We start from the raw sequence: 23,789 nt of genomic DNA, 5'->3' as shown, positions 1-23,789 counted from the left end.
TTTATCAAGGTATGGAAGAATGTCAGCAGGCATCCAAACAAAAGGATGGGGTGGTAAAGGGGAGCAAAGGTAGGAGATGATAGGTGGAGAAGGGAGAGAGAGGATAGCAGCGATTAGGACAGCGAGGAGGAATGGCTAGGTGGGTACTTGGGGAAAGGGAGGGGGAGAACAGGAAAAACTGGAAAGGGGGAGGGGTAAAAAAGCAAACAGGTTAGCAGAAAGCAGAGGTCGATGTTAATGCCATCTGGTTGGAGAGTGTCCAGACGGAAAATAAAGCGTTGTTCCTCCAATCTGCGGGTGGTTAGGGTGAGGTAGTACATAAGGCCATGGACAGACATGTGAGTATGGGAGTGTGACTCTGATGTGAAATTTTTAATCTATTAGAATCAAGGTGAATATTTAGTGATTCCTGCAAAAAAAATGCATCTTCATTTCTGCAGTTCAGTGTCCCATTAAAATGTCCTTGAAAATTCTCAGGCCCCTGCAGATGGTAATCTCCCCAGTGACACTTCTATCTCCAGAGGGTTACAACGTGAATTATGTAAAAACTGGATTCTGATTAAAGTAGGGGCACTTAAGATGGAAAGCAAAGACCTATTTAGAGCACTGCAGCTGGATCAGCTGAGAGAGTAATCAGCTGTCTTCCTCTGTTTATGTAACAGTGACGTCTATAAGCTTCTGTCCATGAGGCATGAACATGCAAAAAATATTTTCAAGTCTCAGTCCTAAAGAGGTAAATGAAAAGAAAGAAGAGAGGGCACTCCTCCTCAGCTATAAAAATAGTTCTGCCAAGGTAAGAAACTTTTAGGATCCAGAAATATTGATAATAGTATCAAGAGGTCTGTTATTTTTTTTAAATTAATTGTTTGACTTAAAAGGAATTCAGAAAACTACTTTGTCTCAAATTGGGTTATCAACTAAAGATTTTTTAAACCTCATTGCCAGAGAAAGGCTGCTGTAATACATCAGCAATTTACCTCTGCAATATTTTAAGATTGATCTTGTTTGGTTGAAAGACCAAAAACATTTTAGCATTTTAAAAGGGATAATCATTCCTTAATTAGGTATCAACAGCAATTGAAATGCTAATAGTCTGCCAACAATTTTAGTCTGTTACTAATTCTATTTATGCTCCACCTCCAATTTTCAATCTGGACAATTTTTCCTCGAGGAAGGAAACCGGCCAAAAATGTCAGCAATATATTTTTGTCAAAATACCTTATAGGTGCTGAATAAACCAGCTGAGTTCCTCCAGCATCTTGGTATTTTTACTCGAGCCAAATGAAGGTATCTACCCGAAATCTGACCTCATTCCAAAACAGGGTGCGGAACCCTGTCATGCATGACCACCTCAGCAAAGAGCCTTCTAAGTTACAGAAAGCCTTCTCTTAATCTTTTAAATCCAAAACATTTTTAAAATTTAATGAAACAGTTAATGTATATTAAATAACACAACCTTCTTCAAACAAAATATCCCCATCAACCAATGTAGAAGAGATATTTAAAATGTATTACATCACAGCATCATTCAATAGTTGTATAATGTGTTTCAATATCTCAATTAATTTTTAAAATTTGAAAACACTGAAATTATACTTCTAACGAAAGTTTCAGAAGTAAGCACAGATACCATTATTTTATATTCGATGAATCTGATTTAATACCAGACATATCATTAGATTATAAACCAGTTTTAAAAAATACAATGCCTCCATGTTCTTAAACAATTTTTATGATAACTTTGATCTGTTACTACAGCTTATAACATTTGTATAGCAAAGACTTTTGTGGTTATTTTTTAATCTCCCCCAATAGGTCCCTGTTATATGTTAATGTAGCTGGAAGCATGGTCAGCCTAGCAGTTAGCTCAATGCTGTTCCAGCAACAGTGACCCGGATTTGAATCTGGCGCTGTCTGAAAGGAGTTTGTATTTTCTCCCCATGTCTGCTCGTGTTTTTACCGGGCGCTCTGGTTTCCTTCCAACCTTAAAAATGTATGGGGATTGTAGGTTAATTAGGGCAGCATGGGCTTGTGAGCCAGAAGAGCCTGTTACTGTGCTGTAAGTCTAAATTCAAAACTTTCTTGGACTCATTTAATAAATCCCATCCTGTCCGAGCCTTCTGCACTGTAAAATCAATCTGAGAGAAATTGGGCTTACTTGCTAGTAAGAATTATAAAATTATGGTATAATCTGTAGCCAAGAAAGTTAGGCCTCCCATAATAGATGCTAAACAAAGTGGTTGCATTTGTGATGTGAGTCTTGTACATTGATGGAAAATTAAATCAGATTTTGATAGGCCCTTGAAAGAAAAAGAGAATCAATCAAAATAAAACATTGTAAATAAAAATAAAAATAAGTAAGGTTACTCCATGTGGAGTCTAGTAACATCTCAAATTATTTTGCCTTTGGCTTCTGTTGGTCATGATCAACCATGGATATTGCACCTGTGGAGTGGCCTCTCCAGGGTGCAAGCCAGGGCAGAGTTGATGTGGAGATCCATCTTTTTGCCCATGCAATAAGACCCCCCCCCCCCCACCTCCATGCTAATGACAGGCCCAAAGAAACAACAAAGATCAATACGGTTTGGTGCCAGCAGCATCACTGGAATTGCCAACCCGATGCTGCATACAGCAGTCAGCCACCTTCTGGACTACGACTCCAGATTTTTCCCCTTGGGGTTTACTCCTAGAGCTTTTTCCATAAGCGGGTATAGCCACAAGGCAGCGGTTTAAAATCGGAGTTTTCCCTCTCCTAGATGAGTTACCATCCATGGTTAAGGAGCCTCGTCTGGCCGAGCAACTGGTTTCAAGGCGCCAGTGACCCGCCTTTGCCCCTTCTCCTGTCAGTGAGAACAGCTCCGCCAAGCAAAAGAACTATGCCACACATGAAGGCTAAGAGTTCGACTTAAGAGGCTGTTTGAGTCGCACGCCATGAAGACGATTTGTGCAGCAGTGGGAGCTCGTCCCCTCTACCACCCTTCGGCTAATGACAACCTCTCAAGTATGTTGACTGAAATGCATACTTTGTTCAAAGTTGAAATATCATTGACAATAGTTATAGCCACAACTAATAGTACTCGAGAGGGTCCATGTAAGGTAGTCTTAAGCCAAGCATGATATTCCTAAAACACTAGTTATTCTTTGTTGGTATATTGACCACCTTCCCCCCCAACACCCGTCACCACCACCAAATGGTGCAAAAAAGTGGCCAACAAATCTTTTTGCAATATTCCATCTGAAGATCTCATAGAACTGGCAAATGACCAGATTCTCCCCACCCACCCACCCACCCACCTCCCCCTGCCTGCCCAAGTCATCCAGAAATGTGCATTCATGCGAGATTCATGCCTCGTAAAAATGACCCTTTAGTCTAGGTTAATGGCAAAGGGCATCAAGGGAGAGACCAAGACTGCAATGCAGGGAAATAAGGTGAGGAGGAATAGGACAAGTAGGATTGCTCTACTAAGACCTGATGGGCTGAATGACTTCATTTTGATTTGATACAAGTATTCAAGATGGTGCAAAATACATTTTTAATTTCAGTAGGTTAATTCAAGTGTGAGACCTTTATCAGGAGGGTGTCAGGTTTAAAATATTTCTCCATTTCAAAGTCCATTTTTCAAACAAAACTTTATCCCAATAGGAAACATCCTCTCCTTCCACAAGCAATACACAGTTCGCTTATTATAATTTTCTCAGGCTTCCAAATGATCTTCTCTCAACTCCATATTCAAGCTGTTTTACTGCTAACTATTTTAGACCATCCAATCATTGCCTCTTTGGTGATTTGAGAATAAAAAATTGTACGAAAGAATACATTTAACGTTGACCTTTAAATGAGATATTTCCTGATCCTTTGTGCCATTTTACTTGTGTCCTTCTAAACAATATTGTACTTTGACATAGTTAAATTCAATCTCGGAACTAATTAAAAAGGGAACAGAGCCCAACTGAACTGACTCTGGAGAGACATCACGCTTTATTCGATGGAGGAGTTTGCAAATTCATTAATGCACTACTTTCTTGCTAAACCCTCCTAATTAAATCATCAAGCATTTTTTTTTCTGGTTAAGTCCCATTAGAATCAAGTTGATACATAGTAGGAAATTTATTTTTTAAACCATTATAGTAACAGGATATCATCTTTTTTGCTGACCCAATTCTCACCACTCATACTATTGATAATAAGAACTACGGCATTCTAGCTTGATGCAACTTTGGAGAAATCAATTTTTATTCTGTGGTAAAAGAATGATGTTCTTCACATTTTCCATCATGACTTTATACTTTAGGCATGTCAGAACCGTTGCTAATTTTATTCATATATACCCTGATGTATTTTTTAAAAAGAAGAGAAATACAGAGAAAGAGCTGAACTTCAGACTCTGACATCATCCAAAGATTCTCTTCCCTAAATGTAGGCATGTGCTTCCCAGTAACAATTGACCAAGAAAGTCTAACTTGGATATTCACATTGGACCGACCGAGGGCACAAAATTGAAATGAATCAAAAGAAGGAACTAGTAGTTAACTACCAGAGAAAATACATCTTTCCTCAGAGTCCTGCAAGGTTCTTAAAATACACCCCATCATCATACATAATAGATCATTATTAAATAGCAAAAGCCCTTATGGGAGGTAAACTGAAACTTTTGAAGAGATATCTCGCTGCAGAAGTGAGTTTTGTTTATACTTATGTACATTTAAATTTAATTTTAACAATTAAATTTAGACATACAGCACATTTCAGCACACGGGTCCATGCCACCCAATTTGCACTCATTTAACTCTAAGTGAGACACTGGACCATTTTTGAAGCTATTAAACATATTTGATTGAAAGTTGAGAAACTGCAGATGTTGGCATCTTAATTAAAAACACAAACTTCTAGGAATACTCAGCAGGTGAGGCAATATCTGTGGGAAGAGAAATAGAGTTAACATTTTTCAGGTCCAAGACCCTTTGTCAGAATACCTTTGGTTATTTCTGTTATTATGGTAGTGGAGGACATCATGAACATATCAATCTTAAGGGTCTGTGGGATGATCCTTCTTACCACATGTATTATTTCCATAATGGTAAATGTGAAGGACCATCAACAGCTTGCTTCCTCTACATCTCCTTCTTTGCTTGTCAACAGTATTGACTCTCTGTAATTTCATTCAAAGCCTTTGTATTCTCCCAAAATCAAGCAGAATAAGAACATGAGATTAGGGGAGAAACTGAGAGGATTTAGTAACATATCACATATATTTAGGGTGGCACAGTTTCTGTAGCAGTTAGCGCAATGCCTAACTCAGGACCTGGATTCAAATCTCATGCTGTCTGTAAGGAGTTTGTGCATTCTCCCTGTGCCTGCATGGGTTTTCTCCAGGGACTCCGGTTTCCTCTCACCATTTAAAACGTACCGGGGGGAGTAGGTTAATTGGGTGTAATTTGGGCTGAAATGGTCTGTTACTCTGCCGAAATTTAAAAAAAATCACATTGGCATACTTCAAAACCACTGTACCCAGATCCGAGAGGATAGAACATAGAACATTATAGCACTGTACAGGCCCTTTGACTTACATTTCCAACAATTTTGATTTTTCTGTTTTCATTATTTATTGGATTGACATTGAATAAAATAACCTGAAATAAGAAAATTTCAACCACATTTTTCTCAAATTGGATAATAGATACAATTTTCTTCCAGCAATATACAAATTATTTCATCTTTACTTCACAATTTTGAACAAAATTATATGTTCAGTCTATTCAAAAGGTAGAATACTCAACTTTCAGACAATTCTTTCAATCATGCCTTATTCTATTTATATTACTAGATGAAATAAATTGGACAATGCTTACATTATGATTAAAAACTCTCTGGGCCAAATAGCTATAATTTCAACAGCAAATACAGGCTTAAACATGCTTAAATCTAAACAGAAGGAATAATTTGTGCAAAGTTAACACAACAACTGAATCCAAAAACTAAAATTATCCTCTGGACTAAGAACCTTCACAAACTGAACAAAAATCTATCTGGTCATCAAATGTCAACATTAATTTGACCTCACTGATCAAGGAACAATTTTCCCCCTCAGGAACTAGATTTTGTTTGAGAAGGATGTGAGTGGGGGTAAACTAAATAAACCTAGACTCCTCAAGAATAAACTTACTTATTTGATCCCATTCATTGTCTTATTCTATGTTTATCTCCAATGCCAAACACAAGGAGCTAATGCACCTTATTTCAAAACTTGGTTAACCATTCACCCCTGTTTGCCAACAACCATTTCAGTCCTGACTATACATAATTGTACATTTGTGCATTCTGTCTCATGGCAAAAATAATGATCAATATTTCCTTCACAAGGCCTTCCACTTCTTCATTTGAAACTACATCATTTTTATATTTACAAGATGTAAACTTAATTAGGGACTCAGAAGATATTACCGACAGCAGGACACCCAACCTCTGACTGAAAGAGTCGGACTCATTATTGTAATGAGGTCTGAAGCCAAATGGTCAGGTGATACCCAAACTGAGCATTGGTAACCATGCTATTGGTGAGCTAGTGCCACTTAGTAACACAATTGATAACAACTTCCAACATATTCCAAACAACGAGTCTAGGCAGATGAGTGATAATTAGCCTTATTGGATTTGTCAGGACATGTATGACCAGTTCTCCAAAGCAGCTACCAGAGTCATCATTATACTAGAAATAGCCCTACTAAAAGCCTAGTTATTTCAAGACAGCAGTTCTTGGGATGATATCTAGTCCTATAGGATATTACACAATCAGCAAACAAATGTTTTGGGATGTTTGAGGCACAGAAAAGAGTTAGGATAAATTGTCAATTTGACACTTATGGTAGATAATGTTTCAGCTTGCCTTTCAACACTCACATGCTACGCTGTACCATTTTTGACAAAGGGATGCTTTTTTTTGGAAAATTTTATTTATTAGTATCTTTCATACATTTCAAATTAACTTGCAATATCATTACATAATAGATACCTTCCACAATCCCTAACCCCTACAGATAGAAGAAAAGGATAGAAAAAAGAAAAGAACACATTCATCATAATAATTAAACCACATTAATAAAAACATAATACATTTCTTGATGAAAGTACCATCATGAAAAGGGGGGGGGTGGAGATTGGATTAAAAGGTCTGGATTAATCTATATTCATAAATCTTATATATGTCTCCCAAATTTGATAAAATTTATCATAATAATCTCGCATATTGTAAGTATTTTCTAATGGGAGACAATATTTTATTTCACTAAACCATTCTTCTACTTTGCAATTCCATGTTTTAACTACACACTTTCTCACTATTGCTGTTGCGAAACTCAAAAATCTCTTTTTATATTTATCTGGTTCCAACTTAATGTCTTCATTATACATATTACCCAACAAAAACATTCTTGGATCTAATTTAACCTTCATTTTTAATATCTTCTCTAATATAACATATAATTCTTTCCAAAAATCTTTTACCTTTACACTCAACCATACTGAATGCAAGAAATTACCAACCTCTTTTGTACATCTAAAAGAGTGAGTCGAAAAAATTAGATTAAAGGTAATACTTTTGATGTAAAAAATTATGTTGAACTATTTCATATCTAGCAATGATTGTATTAGTTACACTATCTCTACACAGTTTCATCTTTATTTCTTCTTGAATTTGTATATTTAAAACCTGTTCCCACTTCAAATCTTTCTTTTCCTTTATTTCTTGTAATTTATTATACATATTATAATGTTATAAATCTTTGAATAATAAAAGTATCTGTTATAACATATTCAAACTGCCTATGCTCCGGGAGACTCAGGTCCATTTTTATTTTCTTCTTCAAATATGATCGTAATTGATAATATACAAATATTATATTTTGTAATATCCCATATTTTTCCTTCAACTCATCAAATGTCTTAAAAATTGAACCTTGAAAACAATCTTGTATTTTCTGTCTACCTTTTCATACCAAATGTCAATTAAAGAATTATTCATTGTAAATGGAAGAAGTTGATTATGTATCCCATTCCATGTTCGAAATAAATGTTTTAAAATTGGGACTTCTTTTCGACATTTAAAAATTTCATAGTTCCATTTATACAATATTTGTTCTGGACATTCTTTCACCTATATTATTCATCTCAATATCCACAAAAGATGTTTTTTCTTCCCTTTGATACCAAGAAGAAAAAAATCTCAAGTGAGCTACCTTATAAAATCTTTTAAAATTTGGTCATCTCAAACCTCCTTGATCTTTTTTCCATGTCAACTTTTCCATACTTATCTTTGCCAATTTTCCCTCTCCTTAAAAACTCCCTAATATACTTATTTAATTGAAAAAAAATTTCAGGCACCTGAATTGGTAATGTTTGAAATAAGTACTGAATTCTTGGAAAAATATTTATTTTAACACAATTCACCTGTTCTATCAATGTTATTGGTAATTCCTTCCATCTTTTTAAATCTTCCTCCAATCTTTTTAAATGTGGTAAATAATTTAATTTATACAAATTATTCAATTTCTTACTTACTATTATCCCCAAATATTTAATCCCTTCACTTTGCCATTTAAATTTTACTAACCTTTACATTGTGTATAATCTGCATTAACCATCACCATCATTTCATATTTATCCATATTAACCTTATATCCTGAAACTAATCCATATTCTGTTAATCTTTCATTTAGTCTATTCAGTGAAGTTTTGGATTTAGTCAAGTATATATAACATCATCTGCAAAAAGACTAATTTTACGAACTTTGTCTCCTATCTCAAAACCTGTAATTTCCTCATCCCCTTGAATCACTTCAGCTAACGGTTCCATTGCCAAAACAAATAAGAATGGTGAAAGTGGGCAAACCTGCCTGGAAGACCTTCCTAATCTAAACAAACCAGACGTTTGACCATTTACTACTTCTTCGCCTTTGGTTCATGATACAATGCTTTTATTCCTTTTATGAATATCTAAGGAAATTCAAACTTATACAACACCTTAAAAGTAAAGTGTTACGAGCTATTGATTTAACTAACCTAACTTAACCCCTTCTAATTCTAAGTGCACGTGTATGAAATGTGTGTGTAAGTTCAGAATAGTTCTTTGGTTCACAGTCCAATCTCACTTAACATTCCTCCAAGTTCACTGGTTACAGGCAATTCTTATACTGTGCACAGAATTTAACATTTATGAATTTCACCAGGCTTTGGTGCTTGAAAGGTAAATGGTTACCACTCAGGAAGGTTCTTGTCAGTTTTCAGAGAGAGATTTGTTGCTCATTGAACACCCATAACAGATTCCTTTTGATCAGCCACTCCAGTGTCTTGCTGACAAAACTTGCTCCCTCAGGGTTCTCCAGATGATAACCTCTTTCTTTCAGGTCACCACAGAGTGCCTTCTTGTTTCTCTTATTTCAAGTGAAATATTAGATAGCCTGTCCTCTCCTCTTGCATGAAGCATAAGGGCTTTGATCATGCTGAACAAAGCACTTACAACCTGTCTTCCAAATGGGATTTTCCACAAGCTTGCCAGCTTGTCCTGTTCCAGTCCCAGCTGCTGTTACTGTCTGTAACACTAGAACTGATCTCTGTCTCTGTCTCTCTCTCTCTCTCTCTCTCGCACACACACACACACACACACACACACACACACACACACACACACACACACACACACACACAATCACACAAAGCCTGTTTTACTCTCTCTGCTTGCAAAACCACATGACCCTCTTAGAACAACAGGTTCCACTGCAGACTTTCTGCGGCTCTGTCAAGCTCTTTCATCTGTTGCCTTTTTGTAAACAACAGTCCATTAGTGAAGTCTCTTGGGCAATCTCCAAAGCTTTTGCAAAGGCTCTGAGGCACCAACATGTCTAGCATTAGCAAAGCTCCAGTATTTTAAATAAGATCTGTTTTAAAGTGTTTGTATGTGGCCTACACTAACAAACCTTGCCCAATTTATCTCCCAAAAACATATCTATGTTCTGTCACAAAAGTCAAATTCCAATCTATCAAACGATTTTTCGGCATCTAAAGTAACTGCTGCCACTGGAGCTTTCCTTCTTTGAGCCACATTTATCAAACTTAAAAACTCAGTATATTATCTGCTGCCTTTCTGTTTGTAATAGACCTCATCTGCTCCATATAAATCAATTTTGGAAGTATCTTAACCAAACAATTAGGCCACAGTTTGGATACAATTTTATAATCTACATTTAACAAAAAATTTCGACTATATGAGGCTGTTTGTAATGGATCTTTACCCTTTTTTGGTATTACTGTTATCAATGCCATCTTAAAGGATTCTGGTACATCATTTACTTCTCTTATTTGATTTAATATCTCTTTAAGAATTGGCACCAGATCAACAAGGCAGGGATGCCCACTATCACCCTTATTGTTTGCGTTAGCTATAGAACCACTAGCAGAATTGATAAGAACAGAAAATAACATAAAAGGGATAAAAATAAAAGACAAGGAATATAAAATCAGTTTATTTGCAGATGATGTTATTGTATACTTTACAGAACCAGAATTTTCAATAAAAGAATTACATAAGAAATTGAAGGAATATGGAGAAGTGTCGGGTTACAAGATTAACACAAATAAAAGTGAAGCAATGCCAATGAATAATGCGGATTTCTCAAAATTTAAGAAGGAATCACCATTCAGATGGCAAATGCAAGCAATAAGATATCTAGGTATACAAATAAATAAAAACCTCGGCCATCTATATAAACTCAATTATTATCCACTAATGAAAAAATTACAGGACAATTTAGAGCATTGGAAAGATTTACCACTAACACTAATAGGAAGGATAAACTGTATTAAAATGAACATTTTCCCTAGGATACAATACCTATTTCAGCCATTGCCAATACATTTGACAGAGAAATTCTTCAAGGAGTTAAAGAAAATAATAAGGAAATTTTTATGGAAAGGGGGGAAACCGAGGATAGCACTAGATAAATTAACAGAATGGTATAAACAAGGAGGCTTACAACTGCCAAACTTTAAAAATTATTATAGAGCCGCACAATTAAGATACCTATCAGATTTTTATTAAACAAAGGAAAAGCCAGATTGGACTAGATTAGAGCTAGATAAAATAGGGGAGAAGATACCTGAACATATATTATATAAATGGGATGAAAAATTGGTACAACGTAGGAATTCTCCAGTATTACATCATCTGCTCAATATTTGGAAGAAGATTCATGTAGAAAACAAATTACCAATTACCAAAACTAATACTGACGCAAAATCAGTTAATCCCTTTTACAATAGATAACCTTTCCTTTAAAGAATGGGAGAAAAAAGGGATCAAAAGAATAGAAAATTGTTTTTCAGGAAATAAATTACTATCCTTTGAACAAATGAAGGATATATAATTCAAGATACAGTGTTGGCATACTACCAACTGAGATCCTACTTGAAGGACAAATTGGGAAGCAGTCTGAGGTTACCAGAGGAAAGTAATTTTGAATATGTGATTACAGATACAATGATAATCAAAAAATTTATAACAAATATGTATATTAAACTGCAAGAAAAGGAGAATGAGGAAACAAATGGTAAAACTAAACAAAAATGGGAACAAGATTTAAACATAAAGATAAAGAAAGAAACATGGGAGAAGTTATGCTCTGGAACAATGAGAAATACAATAAACACGAGGTTACGTATGATACAATATAACTGGATACACAGGCTATACATTACACCTCAAAAGTTAAATAAATGGGACCCAACAGTATCTGACAGATGTTTTCATTGTAAAAAAGAAATGGGAACAACAATTCATGCAATCTGGACATGTGAGAAAGTAGAAAATTTTTGGGAAGATCTAAACCAGATATTAAATAAAATTACAGAAAACAATATACCAAAAAACCCAGAGATCTTCCTCCTAAGTAACATAAAAAACAAAGAATTTGGACTTGATTTGGATGGTGCACAAAAAAGATTTGTTATGATAGCTCTAGCCATAGCAAAAAAAATGTAATATGTCAACCTGGAAATTAGAAGATAATTTGAGAATACAACAATGGTATATAGAAATGAATAAATGTATTCCATTAGAAAAAAATAACATATAATTTAAGAAATAATATTAAAATATTTGAACAAATATGGGAATCATACAAACACAATAGAGAAAACCTACCGGGGACATCTACCACCTAAAATAACGAAAGGAGAAGGAAATGAAAAGAATTGACTCAGTGGAATTTCTTGTTTATTTTTATTGAATGAAAACATTGTTTGACTGGTTTAATGTATCTTAGATTCTGTACTTTAAATGAATGGGGTGGGGAGGTAGGGAGGGTGGGATGGGAGGAGGGAGGGGGGAGAAAATGACACTGTATATATTTGAAAAGGAAAATGTATGTATCTTGGTCAATGTGGTTTATGGTCTGAAAAATAAAAAAAAATTAAAAATTAAAAAAAAAACAATTGGCACTAACAGTTCCTTAAATTCCTTATAAAATTCTACTAGAAAACCATCTTCTCCTGGCACTTTATTATTTTTCAATGTTTTCAGAATCTCATGCATCTCAGCTTTTGTAAAGGAATTAGATAATTCTTTCCTCTCCTCTTCACACAAATTTTGTAACTGAATTTGCTGCAAATATTGCTCAATTTTAATTTCATTTTGTTTTAACTCAGACATATAACTTCTCATAAAACTCTCTAAAATTTTCATTTATTTCCTTTGACATAAACCATCTGACCATTCTTGGCTTTTATTTTTTGCTACCTGTTCTTTCTTTAACTGCCATGCCAACACCTTATGAACCTCTTTATCCCAGTTCATAATACTTTTGTTTAGTTCACAAAATGTCTCTTTCAACTCTATATGTTTATATCATATTAAGCTTGACCCTTTTTGTTTTCATTAATTTCTTCCTTTCCTCGTTTGGACTAATTTGTATTGTTTTCTCTGTAACAGTTATTTCCTTTTATAATTGATCTACTTCTTTTAATTTTACCGTATAACTAATTATTTGTCCTCTTAACTATTTCTTTAAAGTATCCCATATAACAAATTTATTATTTATTGAATCTTTATTATTTTCCATAAAAAAACAATTTGTTTTCTTACAAAATCACAAAATTCTTTCCTTTTCAACAATACCTTATTTAATCTCCACCAATTTTTTTCTTCCTCAGATACTAACAATAACAAATGTCCTAGGTAGTGGGTGCCAAATATTTCACCTGTTGTACTCTAGATTGAACTTGAGCTGCTAATAAAAATATGCCAATTCATGAATATGTCTTATGTCAGAAAGAATAAAATGAATAATCTCTATCATTCATATGCATTTTCCTCTAAATATCTATGAATCCCTTATCTACCATTCTTTTACTTCTTTAGACTCTTTACTATCTCCTATGTATTTTGCCAATCTATCAATTTTTGAATTTAATGTCAAATTAAAATCTCCCATCAAAATGTTACCATTGGCATTTGACAGTTTCATAAAAATGTCTTGCATATATTTACTATCTTCTCCACTAGGAGCATATAAATTCTACAAGGTCCAATTTTCAGAGTATATTTGACATTCTACCATAACATTTCTTGCTGCCATGTCCTTTTCCACATTTACAATCTTTACTGGTAGATTTTTATTTATCAATATTGCAACTTCTCACGCCTTTGAATTAAATGAGGCTGCCACTACTTTACCCACCCAATTCCTTTTTAATTTATTTAATTCCTTCTCCACTAAATGTGTTTCTTGTTAAAAAAAAGCTATACCTATATATTTTTTCATAAATACTAATTTATTTATGTTTTATTTCATTTTGTAACCCATTAACATTAAAACCCATAAAATTAATATTCCCAATCATTTTCAATCAAATTAATCCCCTACTCATCCAGCCTTCATCCTCCAAATCCCCCTTTAACATAACAAGGGCATTGTACTTTATTAGATCTATTATACCAATAAATGTGTGGAAAATAGAAAAGTTAAGAAACAAGAAAGGATAGAATACCCCAAAAAAAGGCACATGCAAAAAACATTAGCCTTATTTATAGGAATGATAGCCCAGCCTATACCACACACATGATTCGGTGGCAGCCAGCAAACATTCTCTTGCCCCCCCCCCCCGAATCTTGTACTAACTACCCTCTACATATATCTTCAGTAACTTAATATTATCTTAATCCCCTAACCTTATAATTAAAGAAAAGTCAAATAAACATAAAATCTTCCAGTTCTTATCAAACAGTATACAACTCTTCAAACCAAACAGTATACCTCCTCACCCCTTACTTTCCATCTTAGCAGGCAAAGATTCACCAATAGCTTTGGCTTCATCAGGATTTGATAAATATTTATGCTAATTTTCAAGAAAAATTTTCAATACAGCAGGATATCTCAATACAAATGCATATCCCTTCTTCCACAAAACATTTTTAACTACATTAAATTCCTTTCTCTTTTTCATCAGTTCATTGAGGCTAGTCTTGCTTTCGCTTGCTTTGCTGCTAATTCCAACACTTTCTCTTTCACCTCATAGCAAAGGAAATTAACCAATATTGGACTATGGTTTTGACCTTCTTGCAGTTTTGGTCTTAAAGCTCTATGCGCTCTTTCAATTTCAATGTCTCCTTTAAATTCTTCCATTCCCAGTTCTTGTGGTATCCAACTTTGTAAAAATTTCTTCATATCCTGACCTTCATCACCTTCTCTTAGCCTCACAATCTTGATGTTATTTCTCCGACTGTAATTTTCCAAAGGGTCTATCTTCTGACTAAAATTCTTCTTCATTATTTTTCATTCTGCTTACAAATTTTTCACCTGATCTTTTAATTGCCATATTTCAAATTCATTTCCTTTTATTCTTTCTTCCATAGCTTCTAATTTTTTATCCATCTGCTTTATGGTTTTCTACACCTGATCAGTTTCTGTCACTTTATCAGATATGACTTTAAGAGTCTGTTGCAATGATTCTTCCAGAGACTGCTACAGATTACCCAGGTACATTTTGACCTCCAAAGCTAAAAATAAAGTTTCTTCACCAACCTCTTTGAATCCTTATTCTGTGTCCGATTCTACTTCTACCTCTAACATTTCTTCACTTGGTTCTCCCCCAGAGCTATCAGGTTCAGGAATTTTAAAAAAAACTTTTCTGCACTGGCGCAACTCCTTGTGCCTGCGTAGTAGATGTTCTTCTTCAGTTACCAGCAGCCATTGTTGGGGGAGACCTTGAGCTCTTTTTGCTCAAAGTCTCCCCTGCTCCCTGGCATTCACGACAGAAGACCGGCTTCCGAACAGCTCCAGGCTCCTTCTTTGAGATAGCCCTTATTTCTTTCTCCTTGTCCTTTTCTTTCTCCAGCTCCAGTGCTGTAATAACAAGTTTTTCCTTCTTTGGTGGCATCCTATTCTTTTCTCCAACTCTTCCAACAGTTTCTTTCACTGTCCTTTTAAACTTTTGAATTTTTAACACCTTTTTTAAACTTATTTGGGGAGAGTAGGGATTCACTCCATGTCATCATGTGGCACGCCCCTGACAATGGGATGCTTTCATGGCTTTTTCCACCTGGATCATTTTTAATTGCTCATCTTGATTCGTGGCTAGATCTGGAAGGTTTGCAGTGGTTTGATTTCTTAGCTACGGCTATTTCAAGCCATTTTTGCAGTTTGGCAAATAGCCCTGTAGCTTTGCCAGAGTGACACCTCATTATTGGGTTTGATTTGTGCCATTCTTAGAATCCCCTTCCATACTTCCTATTCAACTACAGTTTGTATCTGTTATCTATCATCTATTGGTGGGTCTAAAGTTAAAGTTGTACTTCCGTTCTAGCAGTTTATTGATTTACTTGCATGGTGAATGTGCATGTATGGTGTAACATCATCATAAATCCATTAATCTATCTGTATCTCACCAATATCCTTGAGCGTTCAGCCCTGCAAAAGGTAGTGGACACTGCCCAGGACATCATAGGCAAAACCTTCCCCACTATCAATAACATCTACAGGGAATGCTGCCGTCAGAGAGCAGCAGCAATCATCTAGAATCCACACCACCCAGCACACACTCTCTTCTCACTGCTACCATCAGGAAATAGGTATTGGTGCCACCAGACTCACACCACCAGGTTCAGGAACAGCTGCTACCCCTCCATCACCAGATTCCTCAACAACAAACTAAATTAGGGACTCATTTCAGGACTCTTACATTTTCACTTCATTGATTTTATTTCCTCTCTGCTTTGGACATCAGTTTGTTTACATTTCTTTATTTGCTTACATGTGTATGTGGTGTACAGCTATTTTTTTCACTACCAATAAGTGGCAATTCTGCCTCGCTTGCAGGAAAAAAAATCTCAGGGTTTTATGTGATGTCATGTATGTACTCTGACAATAAATCTGAAATTTGTATTTCCTATCAAATGATCTTCACACCATCTGATATCCTAATATTTTTACATTGAACAAATGAGAACTGGAGAAAATAAGAATGAAAGAATGGAAAAATCTCATTTTAGATTATATGTTTCGAGTCATTATAACTAGAAACAATTGGATGCAAGTGCTTTTCATCCAAGTTTATTGCAAGTGTGGTGGAAACATTGGTGGGAAGAGAGGAAAGATAGGCATTTGTCCAGTAGGAGGAATATAAAAGCATTCCTGCATTTTATTCTGCTTCCTAAACCTGGTTCCATGGACAGATTTGGTACATAATACACAAATTTGCATCTCAAAGAACCTGCAAAGGAATCTTAACAAGCAAGTTGATATGAAGGTTGCCATAGAGAACAATGCAAAGAAATGTCAGATTATTAATTTTTATAGGAACCCAGAAGGGAACAGAATATTTTCCAAATGGCAAGAGCTAGTATATTTTGGTGTTCAGGAGAGAACTACACATAAAGGATATAAATCTCATGTTCACATTCTTCAAGCTAATAGGAAAGTCAAATAGTAAAATGGTCTTTATGGAAAGGATGCCCTCTTGCAAATTATTCACATCTTTGATTCTTCACATTTGCCGATGACACCACAGTTGTCGGCAGGATCACAAACAGCACTGAGGAAGCATCCAGGAGTGAGATCGATCAGATCATTGAATGGTGTAAGGACATCAACCTTGCGCTCAACTTCAGCAAAACCAAGGAGATGATTGTGGATTCCAGGAGGAAATCAGGGGATCACAAGCCAGTCCTCATTGGGGGCTCTGTCAAGAACTTCAAATTCCTAGGTGTCAACATCTCCGAAAATCTGTCTAGGAGCCTCCATGTTGATGTAGTCACAAAGAAGGCTCGCCTTCTTTGTGAGGTGTCTGAGGGGATTCTTGTAAACTTCTATAGGTGTTCCATGGAGAGCATTCTGGCTGGTTGCATCACTGCCTGGTATGGAGGTGCCAACCCTCAGGACAAGAATAAACTCCAGAAGGATGTTAACTCAGCCTGCAACATCAGAGGCACCAAACTTCACTCCATCGAGGACATCTATATCTTAATCCATGCAGGAAAAGAAACAGTAACCCCAGTTGATAGTTCTAAACACTCAATATCAGAGCTATTGGAGTCAATGGGGAAAAAATTACAGAAGGAAAACACAATAGACAAATGTTACTATATTGCAAGTTTAGTGCTCATAATCAAGTTCCTAACCCACAACGGAACATGCTTTCACTTTGACAATGGTGTTTTATCTTGATTATATGATCAAGTCTATGCACTCAATCTTCTGATTCAGATGTGAGTCCTAACATCCGAAATAAAGCTCAAGTACTTTATTCTGTGACTAAAACAAAAGCAACAAAAAAAATCACAAGATCTAGTCCAATTTATGAACAAATATAATGCTCTGGAAAAATAATTAAAAAATCAACTCCAACTCTTACAAGTGACAGTGAAATCTTGAATGAAACAAATGCAAGTGATCTGCATTATAAAAGATATTATGTCACATTGTACTTAATTGCTTGTCTTTCAAAATGTCCACTCACACAATAAATAAGTTAACAGAAAATATTCTTCATTGCAGCCATTTCAGATTAATGATCAATCATGAGAACCGGAGAAGTGAGAAGAAATTGGAGCAGGAGTTGGCCATCTGGCCCATCAAGCTTGCTCTGACAAGATCATGGCTGATCTATCATTGGGTCATCTTCATCAACCTGTCTTTTCCAATATCCATTAATTACCCCACTAGTGTAAAATCTATCCCACTTTGTCATAGTTACAAATGTAGCCTCCACTGGGCAGAGAATTCCATAGATTCTCCACTCTCTGGGAAAAGCAGTTCCTCCTCAATTCCATCCTAAATCTACTACCCTGAATCTTGAGACTGACCCCTAGTTATAGTTACACCTACCAGTGGAAACAACTTGCTTATCTCTTGTCTTATCTACACCTTTCATATTTTATATATTTCTATATGATCCCCTCTCATTCTCCTGAATTTCAGCGAGTACTGTCCCAGACCACTTTATCTCTTCTCATAGACTGACCCCCTCATCTCTGGAATCAACATGGTGAACCCTGGCACTGCCTCCAAAGCCAATACATCCTTCCTCAAGCAAGAGACCAGAACTGCACGTAGTACTCCAAATGCAGCATAACCTCCCTGCTCCTAAATTCTATCCCTCAAGCAATTAAGGCCAACATTCCATTTGCCTTCTTAATAGCCTGTTGCATCTGCAAATCAACCTTTTGCAATTCATGCACAAGCCCTCCCAAGTCCTTCTGCACAGCAACATGCTCCAATCGCTTCCAATTTAAATAATCTAATTTTCCATTTTTCCTGCCAAAGTGGATAATCTAACATATACCAACATTATACTCCATGTCCCACTTTTTCCCACTTTCTTAACCTCCGCAGACTCTCTGTATCCTCTGCACAATTTTCTTCTCCACTCAATTTATTGATATTAGCAAACTTAGATACACTACACTCTGTCTCCTTTTCTAGATCATTAATGTATATTGTTAACAGTTGCGAGGCCAGTTCAGTCCCAAAGGATAATCCTCATCTTCCTGATAATCCTGACAATTTAATTCTCATTCTCCATTCCCCCCTTCCCAAAATCTCTGATCACGACCTCCAATATTGTTTGAATGAAACTAAATGCAAGGTCAAGAAGTATTCAGACCATTGGGTTTTGGATAACCAGTTTTTTTCTGAGTGTAATTTCTGGCCAATTCTGATACAAAGTCAGATGCTCAGTTATTTATTCTCCATTGATGTTACCTGATCAGCTGGGTATTTTCAAAATTCAATTTTCAAATTCCAATAACTGCTGTGTACTGTCTCTCACAGTTCCAGCATGTTCTTTTGGTTTCTTTCTTCTCTTTAACTGTCCTAATTTATCTACTGGACATCTTCAAAATCATTACATCCGGATAATTTTTGTTTCCAAGCTATCATAGACTGTTCTCTCCAGCCTGTCTTATTCAGCAACTTAAAATACATTTGTTTCCTCACTCCTACAGTTCTGACGAAAGATCATTAAAATGAAACATTAATGGTTCCTGTCTTCACAGACCAGCTGAGTATTTCCTGAACATCCCATTTTATTTCAGAATTCAAGCACGTACATTTTTTGTATAGGTTAAATTCTTTTTTGCCTATGACTGTGTACAGTTCACCAAGGTTCTCTGGCTTAAAGTTCAAGTTTATTATCATCTGATTGTACCTATACATGCCCAATGAAACAGTGTTTTCTACTCCTTGGTTCAAAAAAACGCAAACACACTTCCAGACATAACCCACACACACACACACACACACACACACACACACACACACACACACACACACACACACACACACACGTTTGTATGAGCAGTTCAGTTTAGTTGTTCAGCATTCTCACAGCTCTTGGGAAGAAGCTGTTCCTCAGCATGGTGGTGCTGGCTCTGATACTCCTGTATCTCTTTCCCAATGGGAAGCTGAAAGATGTTGTGTCCAGAGTGGTTGGGGTCCTCAACGATTTTGTGCACCATCTTCAAACAATGATCCCAGTAGATCATGTAGGTGGCAGATGGTGGGAGACTCCAGTGATCCTCTCTGTTGCCCTTAAGGTTCTGTGGATTGACCTCTGATCTAATGCTCTACAGCAGTGGTTTTCTAACTTTTTCCTTCCACTCACATACCACCTTAAGTAATCCCTATGCCATTGGTGCTCTCTGATTAGTAAGGGATTGCTATGTGAGTGGGAAAAAAAGTTATAGACTCAATTGTTACTGAAATATTTTGCTTGAAAAAAATTGTCATTGGCCCATTTTCTTTGGAGTTATGAAACCGTGCACATAACGAGTCCATTCGATACGATTAAAACACCTTAAGCAATCCATTACTAATTACAGAGCACCTATGGCATAGAGATTACTTAAGGTGGTATGTGAGTGGAAAGAAAAAGGTTGAGAACCACTATAGGCCATTTTACACTGCCCTTGAAAGACAATAATTAACCTCCTTTTTACTGTTTTATTGTAAACTTGACGAACACGGGATGGGTGGGGTCATTTTCACCCCAGTATTACCCTGCAAGGTAAGTAGTATCCCTGCCTTCCCAGGACGTTGACACTGTAATGCTGTAGGTCCCACCTCCTTTTGACCCAGGATGCTGGGTTGCTATGCAAAAGGTTGTACTGCGTCGGCTTTTCTTGATTCAGTATGAACGCTCCAATCCAACCTAACTTTAAACACAGGTCATCGACATGCCAATTTAGCAGGATCTCTGAGTAAAAAGATGATGCAGGCAGCCAAGACGCTCCCAATAGAGCTCCTATAGAAAGTTGACAGGATGGTGGCTGGTAGCCTTGCCCGCTTCATTCTTCTTAAATTCTTTAAAACTTAGACATACAGCCCTCAGGAAGAGCAGTCACTGTTGTGCCTTTTTGACAAGTGAGGAGATGTGATTCTGCTCTTTCCTGATATGTTTTGCCCTATGTGTTGTGAATTCTATCTCACTTCCTAAAAGCATGGATAAGCAAGTTGTTTCCATAAAATTGATACTTTTTTTGCAGCTAGAAACCTTGATCTGGAGACAAAATGATTCCATCTATTCTTGTTTCCACATCCCACAGCTATAAGTTAATGGCGATTTTAAATTTCCCCTCATGTGAAGGTGAATGGAGGAGAAAATAGGATGCAGGGAAAATTAATAGGTGAATATGAGTTGGCATGGATACCATGAGCTGAAATGGTTCATGAAAAATATGGATAGTTAGATGTTCAAAGCTGTATTGGAGGAGATTGCCAAACAACTTCAGCAATGACAAGTTCCAAATTCCTCTGTTCAGATTCACAGCACAATGATGGTTAGCACTGATTCACCATCATTATAACCATAAAATCTGCAACAAGGAGTCAAATCACAGACTGCAAGAATGAGAATCCTCCTTTTCCCCCAGAACCAGTTGCTCATTTCCAAATGTAATACTGCAGAAAAAAAAATAAAATCACTAAGTTAACAGTGAAGGAAAAAAAATAAATAGAACCATTTTGTCTCCAGCTCAAAGCTTCTAGCTTCAAAGGAATACTGTATATTAAATGCATGGAAACAATTTGCTTATCCATGCTCTTAAGAAGCAAGATAGAATTCACAACACAGAGGGGAAAAAAAATCTCAGGAAAAAAGCAAAACAAAAATGTCACATTGAAACATAAGGAAAATAAGGAAAAGTATTATTCAAGGAAACCCTAAAATTAGAATTAGGCAGTTCGACGATGCCCCTTTCTACAGAAACAGGGGTAAATTTAGGACACACAATCACCTTAATACACGATTGATTTTTTTTGGGGGGGGGTTGTTGTTGGGGGAATTCATTTTAAAAAATGAGATTAATAGTTCTTTTTGTTGAACAACAAAACTGCAGAACCAAGGGAGATATATAAAGTTAAGATACAGTTAGAATATTTTAATGTTGAACAGGTTTGAAAAGTTGACTTGCTCATTCCTGTTTTCTACATTTGAGAACCAGCATAAGAAGTCACATCACAAAGTCCTTTTTTGGAAGCTAACAATAATTAGTAATTGACTAAACCAAGCATCCAACATGATTCAGCATTTACTGCTATACATAGAACATCATATTCATACTTAAAACACAAAATTGAAGTGACTGAATGTCCAGACCTTCCAACTATAATATTCCCCAAGGAGATGATTAAGCATTCGAGTTTCATTGCCAGGAAACCTGTATGGAAATTCCCACATTTTGTAAACAATCTCTGATGCAAAACAATGTGACAACTTAATTCATCAAGGACATGTTATTTCTGCTTTCAATCTCAGCATAAAGTTACAGCATCAAAAAGAAATGAAAGGATCTGAAAACTTGAATTGTTCAGAAGATTATATGGCAGATAAAATTAAAGAAATTCCAAACGCTCTAGGCCACCTGAATTTTTCGCTGCTATTACAGATGATATATTGAAATTAATAAAAAAAGTTCTTAAGAGGAAAGAGGGTGTAAAACTTAATTGGAGGTTTTGTAGAAGTTTTGAGGGCAATGCTAACATGTTTGTCTCAAAAAAATTGCACTTTATTGCCAATGTGTGTCACCAATTGTACAAGAGCAATGTTATAAATCAGTTTCAATTGATTAAAGTTTATTAAACTTCTAAAAATAATTTAAAAGTTCACACTATTGTGGAGTTTTGTACTTAATGCAGAAGAGATTGTTTTACCTGATGATACACAACCATCCTGATATCTCAACAACTAAACTTTGCTGAACACTCTCTCAATGGAGCATCAAAAAAAAAAATTGGAAATTAAATTTCAAGAAAAAGAAATTGAAATGACAATAACAAATTAACCCTGAAACTGCTTAAAAGGATTATGACAAGCACTTATTCTGTCATACCTCCAATTCCAGTGGATAAAGGAATCTGGAATTTAGGGTAGGCCCAATTTATAGATAACAGCATGCTGACGAAAGATCCAAAGTTTGTTGAAAATTAGTCTTTGGCCCTTAGCAAGACCTCTGGTCGCATGTTCATGTGACATTTGCATGAGAAAAAGTAAAAGGGGAGAGGAAGTTTGTCCGCGGATAATGGGACGAATTGGGTGGCAGCAATTCTGACAGGAAGACACTTTAGCCAGATGTAGTGACAGCAAATGCCTTCAGAATTCAGTGGTCAGCTCAAATGAGGTCCTTCAATTACACACTGAAGATTCTGTTTTAGGCATTCATCTGAAAGGTGTATCAAAATATCATCCATGTTATTTTTATTTCTTTATTGGTAGCATGAATCCATAACGACTTTTTTAAAATTTGCTTGGCACATCTGAATGCTTTCTAAAAAAAATGACAATGTAAATGGAGTTTCTAAATTGTATGACAAACATTCCACCAGATGTTCAACTAACTTTCCATTCACCCCAACCCCACCCAGACCAATCTCTTTTAATTAACCGTTGCTGCACCTTGCAGCAAGATGATGGTTTGTAGCCCCATCCAGTAACATATATGTCATGGGAAATTCTGGTGACAAGAAACAGTAATGTCACCAAGCAGTACGTAGCTCAAAACATTGGACAAAAAAAAAAGTTTTAAAGTACTTATCTGAAGAAAACATAAAACCTGAATCATCAAAAAAGATGTAAAAAAAATTAGTAAAACATGGAAGTCTGCGAACACTGTGGATGAAGTAAAATCACAATTCTGGAAAAACTCAGCTGGTCAAACAGCGTACTTTATACAGCAAAGATAAAGAACCATTGGTTTGGGCATTCAAGCCCAAAACACTGGTTATGTATCTTTATATTTGCTGATTAAAGT

General features: G+C 35.9%; 1 protein-coding gene and 1 long non-coding RNA gene across 6 annotated transcripts in view; one reads left to right on the top strand and one right to left on the bottom strand.

Annotated features, from left to right (window-relative positions):
• Nucleotides 1-19,839, top strand: part of LOC138749434 (uncharacterized) — a 42,378-nt gene extending 22,539 nt beyond the window's left edge. Inside the window, exons 2-4 of the long non-coding RNA XR_011348634.1 lie at nt 663-793; nt 2,757-3,001; nt 18,040-19,839. This is a non-coding gene — a long non-coding RNA (uncharacterized lncRNA). The remainder of the gene's footprint in view (nt 1-662; nt 794-2,756; nt 3,002-18,039) is intronic.
• appbp2 (amyloid beta precursor protein (cytoplasmic tail) binding protein 2) overlaps nt 1-23,789 on the bottom strand; it is a 299,366-nt gene that overhangs the window by 259,853 nt on the left and 15,724 nt on the right. The window lies entirely within an intron of this gene.

This window comes from Narcine bancroftii, chromosome 14 (genome assembly GCF_036971445.1).
Source record: "Narcine bancroftii isolate sNarBan1 chromosome 14, sNarBan1.hap1, whole genome shotgun sequence".
Classification (NCBI taxonomy): Eukaryota; Metazoa; Chordata; class Chondrichthyes; order Torpediniformes; family Narcinidae; genus Narcine; species Narcine bancroftii.
The sequence above is the reverse complement of the archived record's forward strand: the minus strand, read 5'-3'. Positions and strand labels throughout refer to the sequence as shown.